Here is a 19,285-nt window from a genome sequence, read left to right as displayed (position 1 = left end):
CATATATCATTGCCCCTGATTGCCTCTAGAGCCATTTGGATAGGAAAGAAGGAATAACAATTTTGTAGATAAGGAGATCCCTCCTTTTCAGGCACATCATCAAATAATATAACTATACGAAGGCATAAAAATGACTCCAAAGGTTAAAGTTCCAAGGTGGGTTGCAATCTGGAGGTTGATAATTTTTCCATGGCCTTTCTTTGTTGATGCTTGCCAAGGTGATATTCTTGTTATATATATATTATCTGTGAATATGTGTGATATTATTGTTCTATATATTATCTGTGATTCGAACCCAAGTCAGCTGCTCCTGCATGTGTGATATTCTTGTTTTGTATATTATCTGTGATTCAAACCCAAGTCAGCAACGTGCAGGAGGAAAATTCGAATTGGTGCTGCTTTTGGTGTCTTTCATGTCTACCTCTGCCAGAGAATTATCCACTACACATCAAGTTTTAGATTCACATGTCTCCCGATATTTGATTATTTTTCACATTTTTAAGTGGGAATAGAGGATAGCTCTTGTTTCAAGTGCAAACATATTCATTGCAGGTCATAATGGGCAGTGGAGCAGTAGGGATGGGCTTGTTGGGTCAATATAATTTGAACCCAACTGCAAATTTGATGCCCAAAACTTCACAACTAGTTTTGGGGGTTCCCTGGCAACAGAAAAGCAGAAAATTAGGAGGTTTGAAACTTTGAGGCTGTGCCCATCATATAAAATTTTTGTATCACAACAAGCTTGAAAATGGGAAATCATTTGGCATTCATGCTGGTGCAACTTTGCAACTTCCCAGGTGTGCATGTTGTTCACAATTCACGCTATGATTTATTTATTTATGTATTTGTTTTTGGTTGAAATTGCTACATGTATAGGTAGCCTATGTGACATCCTTGATAATCTACCCATTTGAAGACCAAGTGAAGAAAGCACAGATCATAGTTGAATATAGTTTAACTTGGAGGTATTTAGAAGATCCATTTGTGAATTGATTTGCTGCAAATAAGCTTCTTATCTTCATTTAATGAACTATGTCAAATACCTTGGTTTTATTTATAGTTTTCTTGAGTTAATGGTTAGTGAATGGCTTGATAAAGACTTTGTTCTTGATCTAGATTCCCCTCAGATGTCAAAAAATAGAAATTGTAGACCTCAATAATACAATTAATGCTCTTATCAAGATGTGCCTCAGTTACCGAGGGTACTAAATTTATTGTGATTTATTTATCTAGTTTGTAAATTACTCCATGTAGAGGGAAAGCAGAGCTTTGTAGATTCTCCTCTGAGTGAGCTCGATCCTAAAATGAATGTGATAATTGAGAAAGAAAAGCAGCCGCAATTCAGTGGCTTGGAACTTATTTCTTCTGAAAATTTTACATCCTGGGCAGTTATGGAAGCTGCTGAATCATGTCTAACAAACAAGTATTCAGAAGGACTCCCTAGTAAGAGGTAAGTGCCTGCAGATATAACTTGGAATGTGAAGAATGGAACCATCAAATTGTGATTGTGTTTGAGCTGCTTGGCAATTTATTGTTGCCACTTGGTATTTTTTTCTTGTTAAACTCAATTTCTCTTAGCTTTTGGACCTGTATTTTTCAGTTTGAATGTTTGACATGTGTATAATGGTTTCTGGGTTCAACGTTATAGTGTAGAGACCTGTAGTTGTTGCATGAGTATCTATTATCACAATGATGGATACAATTATTGGACACTTTTCTATATTTATTTACTATTGTGTTGGGTTGGGATTTATGCCATGCATATAATATGCTGGCAATGAATTCATTGACCAAAGTGAGAGGCTTTGTTAGTAGAGGGCCCTAGAAGCATTCCATCTTGACAACAATACACGGGGTGTTAATTTTCAACCATTATCTCGATCCACAACTAATTTTGTTTTTTATACAACTCTCCTCCAACCACATCATCACAATATGGTGGGTATGGTTCTGAACTATGAACCTCCTTTGATAAGATTATCATTCCTATTTGGGCATGTAACATGTGAAAATTTTCTTTGTAACGTTTAGGGTTTGGACTTACCACATGCAGGGAATCTGTCTCATGGATTCATGATAGCAAAAAAACAAGTATCTGCTACATCAATTTACTTTGAATCAATGCCATATCATCTAGATGAGTCCACAGGTGAGCTCGTATTTCCAGTCTAATAATAATTAGGAGGGAAACAGTTCCATCATTGACAAATATTGAACCAATCTTTTGGGGAAGTGTTCAAAGTGTTAATGGACGAGTTTGTTTTCTTGGGTTATAGGATTCATTGACTATGAGATTCTTGAGAAAAATGCCACCCTTTTTAGGATCAAGCTTATCATTTCTGGTGCTAGTGCATATCCCCGAGATATTGATTACCCTCACAATGAGGCAAGTATTGAAGATGGGTATTTATAGATCTTATAATGGAAGTCATTTCAAAAATTTCACTTTGTCATGGAATATTACACCTATAAGAACATTTTTGTGGAATATTATCAAAACTAATAGAAGGATATGAAAGAGTGTACAATAAGAACCTTGACAAACATGGCCACTGAAACTTGCAACATTGTTTGTAGGAAGAGAAAATTATGTTTCTTTTTTCCAAACATGTATGTTAGTATATTACAGTTTAATGAATATGTTTTCCTATTATCATATATGGTTTCATACTTTAACAAAACATTCGCTAAGACTTCACATTGTTTTATTATTCAGTGAAAGATTTGCCAGGATCTTACAAGATTTTATAATTCAGTGAAAGATTCGCCACGACTTTACAAGATAATATTATCTGGTGAGAGATTCGCCAAAAAAATTATATATAAATATTATATTATTGATAAAATTGCCTCCCATTTTTCCTATGTATCATGGGGATTTGCCCATTTATTATACATATAAATTTAGGGTGGTTCTTAAAATTTTCCTTGATGGGAAGAATGGAGTATGTTGGAAAATATGTTGCTTCTTCCACATTGTATGCAGGTTTATCCATTTTGTTACTTGGATTTTCTACTGGCTGAGCTGGTAGTTGAGTTGGTCTAGGCTGGTTCGAAGGCAGCTGAAGCTGTTGTGGTTGAGTTAGTAATGGTGCAGGATTTTGTTGTGGAAATGGCATGGATTGTGGATACTATTGGAACTGTTGGTATGGAAATGGCTGTTGATATTGTTGCTGGTATTGCTATTGGTATTATTGAGGATACATTTGTTGAGGTGGCTGGTTTCCATAACTATATCCTCTCCAACCTTGTGCAAGTTGGTTTTGATATTGTTGTGGAGGCCAAGCTTGCCACAACATTGGGGTATTCCAAGAACTTTGAGGAGGATACTGATAGTTTTATTGAGGGAATTGCTAAGGGAATTGCCGAGGAATCCTTGGCTGCCAAGGACTTCTTAGTGCCACATAGTAAAGGCCATTTGCCCCTTGTACTTCTTCCATTGGATTCATTTGCAATTCTTTCAACTTTAGACAGTTTTTTGTTGAATGGTTTTCTGTGCAAAGGCCACATACCTGAATACTATCCAAAGGACATTCTCTTAATGGGTGTTTCTTCCTACATTTGGGACAAAAGATTGCTAAGATTTTCTCTTGTTCTTCTTTCTTTTTGTTAGCTTTCAAAACATCTACTTGTGTCCCTAATGTGCTTAGAAGATCAGTTTTGAAGTTTTCCAGCAAGCTCCCTATCTCTGCTCTTGTTACCCCTCCTGCTGTTGATTTTGAAGCTTTTGAACTAATATCTCTCCTTCCAGTTTTTGATCTTCCTCTTGAATATTTTTGACATAGATCTGCAATTTCATGAAATGGAAAGTTTGAAATATCACCCTTGCCCATTACATTCAAAATGTCAAGATATTCATCTCTTATACCTTTAAGAAAGATTGTGCGGATGGTATCGGAGTTCAGAGAGTGTTGTTTAGATTTTTGAAGATTGTAAGAAAATATTTCCAAATACTCTTCTAAACTTTCATCTTCTTATTGTGTCATTCTAAAAACATCCTCTTTTGAGTCCCTAGGCCTAAAATAGGCTTGATACATTTTAAGAAATATTTTCTTCATGTCATCCCAAGAAGTGATTGTATGCTCTCCTAAACCCATAAACCATTTTAATGTTGCTGCCTTCAAAGTAGTAGGAAAGAGGCAAAGCTTGTGTGTATCATCTGTGTATCAATAAGTTCTAACAAGATATCAAATTCAAACATAGATGAGTCAGGATCTTTCATTGACATTCCATAAAAGTTAGGCAATACAAAAGGTGGAATGTTTTTTATTTTCACTTCTTCTCCTAATATTGCACTTGTATCTAATATTGGAAAGCCAAAAGTAGCTTCCTAATCATCAATATTTTCTTGTTCATTATCATTTAGTCTTTGTTATCATACTCTGTTTTTATTTCAATTTCTCTTCTTGCCTCTTCCTCTCTTTGTCTTCTCCATTCTCTTTGTTGTTTTTCATATTGAAGTCTTTGTTCTGGAGTGAGGATAGCGGATCCCTGCCCTTCTTCTGTCATAGTTTCAACTATTATAGCAACTTGAGATTCAAGTTGTTGTTTGTTTTCGAAAATAGGTTGATCTATTGGCTCAAGAATGGGCTGATCTATTTGTTTAACAATTTTCCTTGTTTTCTTTTGTTTTTTTGTTTTTGATGTTGCTTTTGGGGTTTGTTTCCTTAAATCAACATCAACAACAAAAGTCATTCTTTTTCCTATTTTTTGTTTCTTCTCTAATTCCTCTAGAGTTGGTTTACCAGCAATCGGTGTAGTTAGTTCTGATGGTTGAATTTTTGGGAGGTTTTTCTTAATGAATCTACCTTTTTGATCTCTATCTCTAGGCATAAAGAAACATAACTAAAAGAAATATAACATAACTAATTTTTTGTTGTTTTTGTTGTGTTTTTGTTTTTGTTTTTTTTTATCCTCTAATAGAGTATGTTGATGAATGCTTCCCCAACAACAACGCCAAAATGTTGGGCTAATTTATAGAGTAAATTAACACAAGTATTTCATTATCAATCCAGGTTTGTAGAACTTAGAAGCATTCCAAAATGTATGGATATCAACTATAATCAGCTTTAGAAGATAAGTTATGGAAACTGAAGGAAATGCAATTATAAACTAATTATAAGTGCATATTACAAATATAAAATTCAACTAAGTAATTTCTAATTCATTATGTAATAAGTAGGAGAAGTGGCTCCTAACTTAGGAGAACCAGATTTGTCCTTCTTCTAGAATACTACTTTATGAACATAATCAAAAACCACTAACGGACAATAACTTAATATGCATAAACAAATAATGGAAGAGGCTCCTAACTAAGGAGTTCCTTGCTGTTCTTCATTACAAATTCATTCATCATTAATGCCATTGTTAGAAAACTGAAAATTCAGAAAATCACTTGAAAGCAAGAAAGATGAATTTTAGTTTTTATTCATTAATCCAATAGAAGGAGGGTTCAACTTGAACACTAGGTTGTCCCTTCATATAAATATGATAAATAAACCAAGATTCATCAGTAAACATCAATCATCATACATCAAATCAAATAAACAAATCTGAAGCAAAACTAGTTTATGAGAATCAAACTAGATTAACCATGAAGTGTACTTAGCTTGGAGTAGGGGCCCTCCACCCTTGAAGAGATTATCAGTGATTGAAAAATAAGTCAATCATCGACACTATTGAATAGAAAAATGAAGATATAACATGTTCCTCAAATTAACTCCAAGTATTCAGAAGTCTCAATATGAAATTATACAAATTCTATATACCATAAGCCTTCAATATTTTGGCTTAAAAAGAAAAATATGAAACAAACTAATCTAAAATGTCTCTAAAAACTATATCTATCCATATCCCATCTATCCAAGTCGAACTCATCCATCCTATCACTAAAAATATGGAAAATCTCATGAAATCATAAAACTGCCCTATTTCCTAGGGATTTCCTGAATAACTGGTCCTGTTTAACCAACTTTCACTGGGCCTGTTTAAGCTTGGTTTGACTGAACCAATAGGAGTTATTTCAATACTAGTTCCCAAGATTTCTATAAATGTGCTCATATCGTGCCCAAGTGTCCTGCAAATATGACATCCATGAAGCCATTACGAGAATTTCTGATTCTATCCAAAAATGCACTTAAAATTCAATTTTCATAAAAACATCTAAAAATTGCAAAACTAAATTTATATATTTGAATATGCATAAATACATCAAAATGGGGTGTATATGATGGCAAATGGATTGATAATATAGAAATTAAGTGTGTTTTATTAAGCAAAATTGGATAAAAATGAGGGCCAACATGCAACAATCAATTCCAGCAGATTCCCTAACTGAGGCAAAATATGTGGAAAAAACTGAAGCAATGACGGAAATTGTGTGGCTTAGGAAAATTATAGAATATTTTCAGGAGAAACAAGTGCATTCAACTCCTTTTTTGATTGATAACACTTATGCAATAAAGTTGGCCAAGAACCTAAAGTTCCATGATCGAACCAAACACGTCAATATAAAGTATCATCTGATTCAACATCATGTTGAGGCTAAGAAAATCCACATACGTCATTGTTCCACAATGAAAAAATTGCAGACATCTTCCCCAAAGCACTTGGAAGAAAAAAGTTTGAAAGATTCAGAATGATGTTTGGACTCACCAACGTCCCTTCAGATTAAGGGGCGAAATGTTGACACCTAATCTTAAGGGATTAAGAAATTCATGTAAATATTGTAAACATAAAATAAAAGACTATTGGATAATTGGTAGGATGGCTAGTGGTTGTGTTAGAGTTGGCATTGATGTCAACCAGGGTCAACATGATGATTAATGTCAACCAGGGTCAACATAGTGATTGGGAGTCAAGAAAGAATCCCATGGTAGCTGCAGGATTCATGTAGAGAATCATCATAGTAGTAGGCTTACTGGAGAAGCCATAAAATGATGACTATGATGGTTGGGAGTTCAACATTCCAAGCACAAGAAGAAGAGTTAGGGAGAAAAGAGTGGCAGAGAGTTTTCAACCATATTAATGGTAGTATATGGGCTTAAATCCTACATCAGATCCTCTCCATTGGAAAGTGCTCTGAAAGATCTTTCCAACGGTGTGTGGAAGTCTAAGAATGGACTCATGGATCAAAAGTTATGGTCTACCAAAGTTCAGGGACTTCAAGTCCTAAGAAGGGTGAAATATCAGAGGTTAACACATTAGAGCAGGCTATATCGGAGGACGGAGCACATGGGGACCCGATATCAGAACCTCAAAGAGTAGAATGTCAGAGCATCGAGGTAGGTTAGATCAAAGCATTGGAGCAGATGATATCGGGATTAGATATCAGAATATCAAAGGTCATCAAAATATCAGAGGTATAGGATATCAGAATATCATAACTTCTTAACAGAGGTATTTTAAGAAGTTACGATATCCAGCAGGGCCAATATTGCTAAAAGCACCGAGGAAAGCCAAGCCAAATTAACAAAGGATTTGATGCAAAACCAAGGCTGATCGAGACTCTTTCTCTCTCCTCTCGTAGGACACATGGCGACATGTCATTGGATTTGAGAATTTGAAGTGTCTAGTGACATCAACATGACGTGACCATATGGTGGACATGTGACATCCTGTTTTAGCATTTTCAGTGGCCCAATGGGACAAATAAGCGGGACACATGTCACCTCTCAAGAGTTGTCACGTGTGGAAGTGACATCAACATATCAAAGGTCAGAATATCAGAAAATGAGAACATCGTAACTCCTATAGGATAAAATGCATAGTGTATGGAGAATGGATATGTGCTCAAGGGTCTTCCCAGGACCCTTGGCAGACTATAAGATTATCTGCAGCTGTCACAAAGCTACATGTATGTCCATATACAATAAGTAATTATCAAAGCAAAACATATTCATTACCTCAAGCCTCCATGTAGATTTTCTCCAGATCAAGTCCTGCACATAGAAGAGACAAGCATAATCACAACATACAACCTTGATAATTAATACATGAATATATAAAAGACATCTAGTTACACATAACTAAGCTACTCATGCTAAAAGGTATTGGACAAACAACTAAATGAATGATAGTACCAACATCACGGAGTAGACAGTACAACTACAGTTCTATATTAATGTCGGAAGAGTGATTACAACCATCTGTTGCATCAGCCTTCCCTTACGCCTCCAACTCCTCTCTCTCTTCCTTCTTACCAAATTATTATGCTTAGATTTGAGACTATGCTCGACAATCAAGTGAGCTATACTTAATTGTACTTTTACTTCTTTGACAAAAAGAGAGATAGGATCGGAGCTTTGGGCAGTATGGGAAACCTGATACAACACATATATATAAAACAACTAAAATCATGTCCTAAGTGGGGCGTTCCCATGCTTAGTAGCTATGTCAGAGTGATTTTCTCATAAAAGAGATAAGACGATGTTGGCCGCTGATAAGCACAATGCGGATCTGGTGTCATAATAGGATCATTATGATGAGCAGTCTCCAAAAAACAATATATGCAAGTTGGGAGAGGAAACAAGGCTGAGTGATGCAAGCCTCTACCCAAGGTCTTGATTTCCACTTCACCGAACAACATAGATCGATACATGTAAATATATGTGTTGATGTCGAACATGCACAAAATCGTCTGATTACCAGTCAATAATGGAGACCATTAATAGATGCGAGGAAGGCCACCAATAATGGTGATGGTCTCCAAGATGCACAATACAATCTAGCGAGTGTGAAAGATGTTTTTATCGTCAAACACTCGTAGAATCACTTAACCAGGAACCAATAATGAGAACTCCTGATCAAACACAAGGTGACCTGCCACCAATGTTTGCAAGTATCAAGGCACTGAATGTGTTTCTAGGTTGTCTTCCTAGATAGAGTGTTGAAGTCGATAGGAAGATACCTGTCGAAAGGTAGGCAACAATGTGTCCTACATCAATCAACATGAAATGGGACAAGAATGATTTGTTTTTTGATGAATATTTGAGCACTGGGTCTAAACGACGGAGGGCCTGATGAAAGGATATGCTTGATGGTTGATGGAGGAAACAAAAGGTTAACCCTTGAACAATAGAAGGCACGACAACAGTTTTAACCATGCAACACTAGACTCATGAACACCACAGAGTGTTAGGATACAGAGATGCGAGAACATCGGGGTATTTAGGCTAAACTCATAGGATGGTAGGATTCATATTGAGAGGTTGTCACAAGGAAGGTTTATCTGAGGGAGTGCCATGTTCAAGGGAAAAATTTCTGCCAAACCACGCTTTCTAATACTGAATACAGTTGTATTGTCTACTTTCCCCATCTGATTAGTTTAATGAGTCTAGATGAGTAAACTTGTTGATGTTTTCATATTTTAAGAGTGAAAACGAAGGTAAAAAGAGCGACTGTATGCCCTATTTGATTAGTTTAATGAGTCAAGACAGGTAAACTCATCGATATTTTCATGTTTTAAGAGTCTAAAAAGGATCGTAAAAATAGCGACTCTATACCTCATCCGTTTATTTAATGAGTCTAGATGAGACAACTCGGTGGTCTTTTCATATTTAGAGAGTTTGAAAAGATCGTAAAGAACGACTCCAAGGTGGTCTCTTTGTCATAATTTTTAACCGGGTGTGACAAAAGTTTAATAGTATACCCAGATTAGTAACTTTTACATGAGTGAATCTATTGAGTTTGGATAAAGAGAAACCTATGCTTATTAGATGTTGACCTCATTTTGTCACGAGTATGAGGAGACGGACTAAAATCGATTTTTGTTGTGAATTTTTAATGAGTCACGCTATGACATACTCAATACCTTCATCAAATTTTAACGAGTCAAATGAAGAAAACTCTAGGTAACAGTTTATTGAGCAAGGAAAAAGGGGTAAAATAACTGCTCATTCGTTCTTTGTAGATTTAAGAGCGAGAAATGGTCCCAAAAAAGCAAGTTCTCTAGTTGCTGCCGTAGATTTTTAACGAGCTCGGTGACAAAAACTCGGGATTTTTTAGTTTAACGAGTGAGAAAAGTACCTAAAATAATGCTTGGGTCATCTTTATAAATTTTTAACGAGCCTAAAGAAAAAAACTTGGGATTTTTTTTTTCTTCTTTTGTTTTTTTTTGCTTTTTGCTTTTTGTTTTTTGTTTTGTTTTTTGTTTTTTTGTTTTTTTGTTTTGTTTTGTTTTGTTTTGTTTGTTTTTGTTTGTTTTTGTTTTTGTTTTTGTTTTTGTTTTTTGTTTTGTTTTTTTGTTTTTGTTTTGTTTTGTTTTTTTTTTGTTTTTGTTATGAGCAAGGAAAAAGCGCCTAAAAAGAATGCTCTAATGATCTTTTTCAGTTTCATGAGCTAGAAAAAGAGCGAAAAAGAGTTTCTGGGACCGTCGTCGGATTTGTTTAATGATTCCAATGATGACAAACTCGGGGATTTTTTAGTTCAAGAGCAACAAAAAGTCCCAAAAAAGAACATGCTCATATCTTCTTTGTAGTAGTTTAACGAGCCCAAAGAAGGAGACTCAAGGTTTTTTGGATTAACGAGTAAGAAAAATACCATAAAAAGAATGCTCGCTCTTCTTCATGGTAGTTTAACGAGCCTAAAGAAGGATACTCAAGGATTTTTCAAATTAACGAGCAAGAAAAATACCCTAAAAAGAATTCTCGATCTTTCTTGATCTCATGATTGACAATAGAAGGGTCTATGCCATGCATTTCCTCATAAGACCAAGGGAAAACATCATAGAATTCCTTACAAGGATAGGTGAAGCTCGCAATTTCCTCAGGATTGTGATTGGCTCCAATCTATATATTTGCCATGATCCCTGTCTTGACTGAAATATCAATGAGCAATGTTTTTCAAAGATTTCCTATGTTCCCTTCCGAGTCCAAAGTTTGGATAGTTGTATAAGGTGAGGAAACGATTTCAGGTGTGTTAAATGCTAGGATTTGAAGAGGGATCATGTCCGAATTAGATATCGAAACACGATGGTGTGAGTCCTCCCAAGGTCGCTCTTCTAAACTCATGATCTCTCTAATAGCTTCGTCCTTAGGTAGGACTTGATTGAGGGGATCGAAAGAAGGAGTAGTTATGGGAGGGGTGGTGGTACCGTTGGCCGTGACCAAAGTGACCGGAGACTCTAGGCCAATTCAGCTGGTGACATCGACATTTTTTCTGTATGAGTGTCAATACCTGATGGGGCTATGAGGATCCAAGGATCGGTCGGTTCGTGAGGAATGGATGAAACCATAGAGGCCATCTGCGAAACTACGGGCAGCGGATGAGGGAAACAACCCATCAGGGAAGAGCCCTTCAATAGACCAGTACCGATACTGACGTAAGAATCAAGTACACTACCCACTAAGGGTACAAAGCCGCTAGGTAATGGGGAGTAATCTGGCGTGCAAAAGGACAGTTGGTCCAATGTGACTATCTTTCCATCTAAGGGAAATAGGATGATACGGAAGATCGAAGACACAATGGAATTCATGGCATAAGTCTAATTGCGGCCCAAAAGTAGATTATAGTTGAGTTTATGATCCACGATTTTGATATCCATCGTTAATGTCTTCCCACTCAAGGTGATGGGGTAGCTGGCTAGGTAACCTTTTGGGATGAAAGTGTGGTCGTCGAAAGCTTTAAGGGAATTCAACGATGGGGATAGGGTTGGAGAACCCAAAGCAAGCCAACATGATGTAGGTAGAAGCACATTCATTAATGACAGTTCTATGTATACCTTTACCTTTCAGAAAGATTTGCACCTGAAATGCTAGCTAGTGAGAAATGGGAGGTTTACACTTTTCCATGTCAAAAATTGCAAGCATGGAATCCTGTGGGTTGATACCACCAATGGCTGAAAGAAAAGCTTTCCTTTGTGTTGGACATGTTTGTAATACTTCGAGCACCGACATAGCCGATGACGCTTGTGCCAAGTCTTCTACAATGCTGTAGTTTTGGGTGGCATGTGCAGATGTATTGTGCGTTGTGTGTCGAGGTGCCCCTTTAGGGGGGTGAATCACAAGGTCAAAAACCAGCCTGTCGATATGAAAATCGTTAGGTGGCGGTGGGTTTTGAATTTAGGAAGGTTCCTCTGCATGAGCGACAAGAGCTCCATAAGATTTGGCTCTTGTTTGTAGATCTACCGTTTCAAAGGTGTAAACTGTATAGGGCCCTTCACCAGCTGAAGGATGTTGCGAACCACTGTGTCCCCCTTGAGGGGGTTGGGGTTGGTTTGCAATAAGGTGTTGCTGCTACTGAGCGGGGAAAGGATTATTCAGGACAACAGGGGTCCTTCCGTTGTCCTTTTTAGCAATGAAATTTGTGCATTCCTGAAGACATGGACACAGATATGTCATGTGGTCTTGCGCACAGATTTTGCAAGGCAATCGAGTGGGTTTATCCTTTCCATCATCAGGAGGCACAAAAACCTTTTGCTTTGGATTTTGCTTCTTTGTTGACTGCTCCTCAAAAGGAGTGGTATTTTTCTTATTCTTCTTGTTCTTACCACCACGTTTTTGTGTAGACTGCACTGAGTTTATCATGGTGGTAGGAAGAGTAGTCGATTTAGTAGAGGGGTCCATTGACATCTGGGCAATGTGACTACTGAGTTGTTTTACAGCAGCCCTGAAGGTTGCGTCGATAATCCCATCGGTGTGCGCTTCGGGGTGGTGAGTAGCGGAAGCACTAGAGTTGCGAGGGGCATTGGGGATTATGTCGTAAAGAGTGCCAGACTGTGAATATATCAGATCTAAGTGCTGGGCATGACATATGGATTGGTTTTCTATGACTGCACCACCTAAGGTGACATCCTTAGCGATTTGGGGGAGTAGGGACTTGCAGAACCAGTCTGCTAAGAGATAGTCTAAGAGGGGAGCTTTGACTAACCTCTGCCTTCATCTCCATTCATGTATATGATTAGAGATGTGGGTGGTGGTATCCTGACGTAATGAAGTGAGGAGCTTTGCCCTAGTCTCATAGCGGATGGGTAGTTGGAAGTGATTTAAGAATTCCATCGCTAGAGCGTCAAAGGTATTGAATGATGCGTGTGGTAACTCGATGTACTACTTAGCTGCGCTTCCAGTAAGGGTGTGGGGAAAAAGATGTAATCGGATACTATCATCCACCATGGAGTTAGAAACACACCGAAGATGATAGGTGGTGATATGGTACCCGGATCCTCCCCTTGTTTCCCTTCGAACTTGGGGATGTCTGTCAGTATTTTATGTAGGATTGGCGGCCAGAGTAAGTTATGATAGATGATATCCAACGTTGCCAAGAAAGGCAAAGTGTGTGATGCCCTCGACTCGGACCCAGGTGATGACATATGACTTGAGGATCCTTGCGGTCCTCCCATGATCCAAAATGGATCTTGGAAAAACCTCTTAAGTCTTCAATTATATTTAAATGGGAAAATATGTTTTAAAATCCCTTTAAAGAACTATCACATTGTGGCATTTTTATCTCATCCAGAGAAAATATATGGTTCATCGCATATATGCATATATATATTACAATGGAGTTCGTTATCGCATCGGGAAAAACCAAGGTTTAGCATTAAAAGACCGTGGCCTTTTGGAACTACGATGACGATTAATGCGAGTTAATGAGGGCCATTGATCAAGTGCGCAGATCAACGGTCCAGATCAACTACCATATCGCATCGTGGGGGACCAAACGGAGGTTAAACCATGTGCACGTTGAATACCTGCCGACTGTAGGATCGAGGGGCCACATCATCCGACGGATATCAGGCGTTAACTCAGAGATCAGACCCGAACTTTTATGGACTGGGAGTTTATAAACCCCATTAGGTCCATAAGGATTGTTAAGAGTCGGGCAAGTTGTCCGCCCGAAATCGCTAGGGACCGTCAGATCTACTAAGCGTAGATCAACGACGGAGGACTGTCGATCAGATTTGTTTGTGCGGAGGAAGATCTCAGCCATCGATCTGGTGGCAGAAGACCAACGACGGAGATTTACTTGCATCGCAACATGGCCAAAGGAAGGACTTACCGGGGGCTTGAGACATTGTGATATGCGATCGCCGATTGCCATATCGCATCACAACAATACAAAGGAGCGGGTGATATGTGACATGCGATACACCCGGACCTGATAAGGATTATAGGTCAGGTTTAAATAAATTTGAAGTTTGGTTTCTTTGGATTTCTTTGTATTTCCCCATGTATTGATATATGGCCACATGCAATGTGATATAGTGATAATGCGATAAAACAATGGACCCGATAGGTTTATAGATGCGGCTTCATATCTTTTGAAGTCCGGCTTGGTCGGATTTTCCATGTTTTGTAGTGTATTTCTGTTTTTAAATGGAGAAGCGATTCTTTGGAATTTTCACCCGCGCTGGTCCTTTCTGTTTGGAAATAGGTGGCCACCATACCTGAGAGTGTTTTGTAGTGATTATTTGACACTCAAAAGGGAAATTGAATGGACAACGACCGGGAGCCAGAGAGCCCGAAGAGGGATACAAACCGACAGCGCCGATAGGCTTAAAATGCCATCCGATGACAAAACAGGGCGTTGGGAGAGCACATAGAGTTTTGGAGTCACTTTGAGGTTGAGTGAACCAGAGAGCTCAATTGACAGCAGCGAAAAGTTGCTAAGGTCGCTGGAAGGTTGTCGAGTGTCGCTTGGAGGTCAAGCAAACTACAGAGGCATGCAAAGGCCGAGAGAAGCTCAGAGCTAGAGCCAAATCCAGAGCAAGAGAAAGAGCCAGAGCCAGAGTAAGAGAAAGAGCCAGAGCCAAGAGCGAGAGCGAGAGCTAGAGCCAAGAGCCAGAGCCAAAGCCAGAAAGCCTAAGAGCTTCAAAGCTAGGGATAAGATGGTGTTCTAAGCCCATAGGTTCAGTGTAAACCAATGGAGTTGAGCGTGGAGCTTGTAAAAGAACTTATGCCATAATCCCAGAGAGCCTAGTCGAGTTGACTAGAGCTTAAGGAGACGTAGCCCAAGAGGTTTGGGTGAACTTCATATTAATATTGCTATTATGTGTGTTTTTTTCTTTGCTGCATTATTTTCACATGTATTTAAATATTAGCATAAGAAATAGAACTTAAAGCACTTAACAGTTAAAGGCAAACATAAGCATACACCAATTTCAAGCATTATTAATTCCACAATTGGTTAATCATAAGATCCAGGAAATATTTAAGCTTTGGAAGTGGGAGAGGTTCTTGTAAGCTTGACAAGAAGCCTTTAGTGCCCCATTTTCAGATCATCCCATCGTTTGATTCCCAATATTATACATAGGTTGCGTGGTATAGTAGTTGCCTTGGGGTATGGCATTGTAATGTAGATTTCCATGGGGATTGTGATGCTGGGGTATAGAATTTCCCCTAGGATAAGCAGTGCCCCCTTGACTCATTTGAGGTTGTGAGTAGGGTGCCCCCATGGATTGGTTGGGACCTCCTTGAGGATTCCCGCCTGCCACATAACTAACCATATGTCCTTGACTGGCATAAGGAGTGCTCATGTCAATCAGTGACTGACCATGCATGCCTGAAAACGGAGGGGGAACTGTTATGTTCTCGACCGGTATATGCATATTGGGAGTGCCCCCAGATACTTGAATATGGGGGTTAGAACTATACAATGGATGCCAACCATATTGTTGGTTGAAGGGACCCGCGCTAATTGTGCTATATTGAGCGTTATAAGGAGCGCTGTATGTAGCACTTGTTGAAGGTATATAGTTTGACACTGAAGGGCTGGAACCCAGCATCGACTAGGTTCTACTCGTGGAGGGTGTCATGTGAGGGTTTGTACCTGAGACAAATGGGATAGTAGGGTTCACCATCAACGGTGTGGTAGTGACTGTCAACTAGGGAAGTGGTGGGGGACCAAAAGTGTCCAAAAAGTTCCACGACTTGTTAGTCATCGACAAGATGGGTGGAAGTGTTCCAACTGAAGACAAAGGGGGTACAGGTGCAACGCGAGCCAAGAGTGGGTCCAACAGATTCGTAATCAGAGGGTTATAGGGAGGAATAAATCCTGTAGTAAAAAAATCCACTGGTAAGATTGAATCGTTGGTTGTCCAAACTGATTCTATGTGAGATCTTGGAGACTGATTTCCCAAGATGGGGAATCCAGTTCACTGGAACTAGTCGGATCCTAAAAATCATCTAGATTGATGACGAGGGCCGAATGTAGCCACGATGGCCGATAATTTTTATCGTGATGTTTATTAAAGTCTCAATGATATCACTCAACACCTAAAACAATAAAAAATACACTAAATGAATTAATCAACAAACATAGGGAAATGACCCTGTCTGATAAGCATCGATCACTAGAGATGAAACCCAGTATCAAAATGAATAGCAGAGAGGGCTGGCCAAATGTACAATTATAGTTACTCTAGAGCTTCACCCGAACCTCATAATGAGGGGCCAAGTACTCTTGTGAAGATGAGCACCCTCCCAAAAACTGAAGACAGAGTAGGTCCATCTGTGTTAGGTACTAGGGTAGCCTGCCCCAGTCACCTTGTGTAAGTCCCTAAAAGTATGGCCACTAAGGATACCTCAGATCACAGAAACTACCGAGGGGGACATAGTCGCAGACAGTATGCTATGTGGGCAGGATAGCTGAGTCCTCGACTCAACTCTAAAATCCCCAGAGGGATCCCCAATATACAAAATACCCAAAGGAGTTGTAAGCGAAGGTGGGATACCTTCACTTACAGTCTGATGTTGTCTCATATTTAGCTCTGCTTTTATTGGAGTGGTCTCGGTAGTATGAGTGCAGAAGGAATTTTCTCTCTTTTAATGACACTAGTTTTGGTTTTTGATCTTGGGCAGTTTACTCACACTACCTATCCCAGGATCCTAGCCTAAACTAATGTTTGTTAGCTCTATAAATAGTTACTAATTGATTTTAGGTAGATTTTATGTGTACTTTTTTTTAGTGCCTTCGGTAGGGGTGTTGATGTATGATATTTGGTGGGACTCTGACTCAAAATCATGCAAAAGTCAATGCTTGAAAATATTCAATTCGATGAAATAAGTTGTATTCTACAAGGGAGAGTCTTTCATACATTCATATTTGTTCCATGCATCATAGTCATTATGACACTAGCATAATTGACATCAATTTTTCAATGCTTTCTAACAACTATTTGAAACCAAATAAAGCAGATTTTAATCAGCTAAGCAGACTAAGGAATAAAAATAATATGATTTTTTATTTATAAAAACCTTAAGAAATAAAAAAACTATTTCCTAATTTTTTCTTTTCTTTTAGGACATAGATCTTGCTAAAAAAATACAGCTGCATATCCTTTTTCAGTCCATGAGCAGGTTTCCCATCCCTTTGAGTTTATAGACACAGCTGCATGTCAAAATTTGGGTAACTAACGCTGTGGGCCAGAGGCCACAGAGAGTTACTGGTTCTACTAACACACTGTTTGTGCAGACACAAAGCTTTATAAAGCTCTGTTTACTCTTCTAACCCACGTTAGTGTGGGAAAAGAGTTCAAAAAAGGGCTTTGGGGATAAGATCAAGGGCTGAATATATGAGGGAAGAATGCTGCAAGGTCTTGATGGGCCAGAAAAGGAATGCAAAAGTATAGGAAGGTCTGGAAGGAGGAGGAAACTAGGAAGTGTCTAGGTGAACTGGGAACTAATGTATAGTCCCCAACGGAGTCGCCAATTCTGCTATAGGATAAAATGCATGGTGTATGGAGAATGGAGATACCTTCAAGGGTCTTCCTGGGACCCTTGGTAGACTGTAAGATTATCTGCAGCTGTCACAAAGCTACATGCATGTCCATATACAATAACTAACTATCAAATCAAAACAAATTCATTACTTCAAGCCTCTGTGTAGATTTGCTGGAGAGCACATTGCATCTAGGTGGAATTCCCCTAAGCTAGCTCCAGATCAAGTCCTGCACATAGAAGAGACAAGCGTAATCATAACATACAACCTTGATAATTAATACATGAATATATAAAAGACATCTAGTTACACATAACTAAGCTACTCGTGCTAAAAGGTATTGGACAGACAACTAAATGAATGATAGTACCAACACCACAGAGTAGACAATACAACTACAATTCTATATTAATGTCAGAAGAGTGATTACAACCATATATTGCATCAGCCTTCCCTTACCCCTCCAACTCCTCTCTCTCTCCCTTCTTACCAAATTCTTATGCTTAGATTTGAGGCTATGCTCGAAAATCAAGTAATCTATCCTTTCAAATGATTTGACCTCAATCACAATAGCCCTAGCTCTGCTTATGTAGCAATCAAGTTAGGGTTGCCAAGTTCCTCCATGAGTTTCTTTAGGTAAAAGCAATGATGTTGCCATGCTTTTGAGCTCTTTCCCATTTGCCTCCTTCATTAGGATTAGAAATCCCACAAATAGGTCGAACTTTAGATGTTTCCTTGCTTTTTTGAGTAAATTTAGGTGGGAATATAGAAATATTTATGAGTCAATTCACTCCTTTGACCTCTAGATTCTCATTAGGATCCATTAACGCTGTCCTCGAACCAACAACTAGAGTTAGTAGGGTCACTAACGCTCCCTTATGCTTATAGAGAAGCTTTATAAAGCATGTTTCCAGTGTATAGACAACGTTAGTGTGGAAACAAGGCCTGTGATTTTGGCTATTGCTTCAACCATCATGTCTTTCTCCTCTAAGCTGATGAGGAGGTCATTTTGCTATATAATAGATGCCCCCTAAAGCGTGAGATCAGAGGCTACAACGATGGCCGAAATAGTTTACTTAACCGTAATTTTCATTCTTTGACAAAAAGAAAGAGAGGATCGGAGCTTCGGGTGGTATGGGAAACATGATACAACACATATATATAAAACAACTAAAATCATGTCCTGAGTCGGGAATTCCCATGCTCAGTATCTATTTCAGAGTGATTTTCTCATAAAAGAGATATGACGATGCTGGCCGCTGATAAGCACAATGCGAATCTGGTGTCATAATAGGATCGTTCTGATGAGTTGTCTCCAAAAAACAATATACGCAACTTGGGAGAGGAAACAAGGTTGAGTGATGCAAGCCTCTACCCAAGGTCTTGATTTTTGCTTCACCGAACAACATAGATCGATACATGTGAATATATGCTTTGATGTCGAACATGCATGAATCATCTGATTACTAGTCAACGAGGGAAACATTTAACAGAGACGAATTGAAGGATTTAAGAAAGAAATTGACTGCTTTGCATGCACGTCTAGTAGAGTTAAATGAGGAAAAAAGTGGCCATTCCCGTGTGATGTCAAGCTTTGTGGAGCAGTGAATAAGGATGGGAGTCATTGTGG

The 19,285-nt window shown here is 38.5% G+C and overlaps 1 pseudogene; it reads left to right on the top strand.

Annotated features, from left to right (window-relative positions):
* The first annotated feature begins 558 nt into the window (after window positions 1-558).
* Window positions 559-3,780, top strand: LOC149196785 (serine hydroxymethyltransferase 3, chloroplastic-like; annotated as a pseudogene).
* Window positions 3,781-19,285: the final 15,505 nt, after the last annotated feature.

Source organism: Pinus tabuliformis, chromosome 2_2 (assembly GCF_031772625.1).
Source record: "Pinus tabuliformis cultivar Carrire ecotype Pingquan chromosome 2_2, CPIR1, whole genome shotgun sequence".
NCBI classification, from domain to species: domain Eukaryota; kingdom Viridiplantae; phylum Streptophyta; class Pinopsida; order Pinales; family Pinaceae; genus Pinus; species Pinus tabuliformis.
Note: the sequence above shows the minus strand (reverse complement) of the source record. Positions and strands in the feature narration are given on the sequence as shown.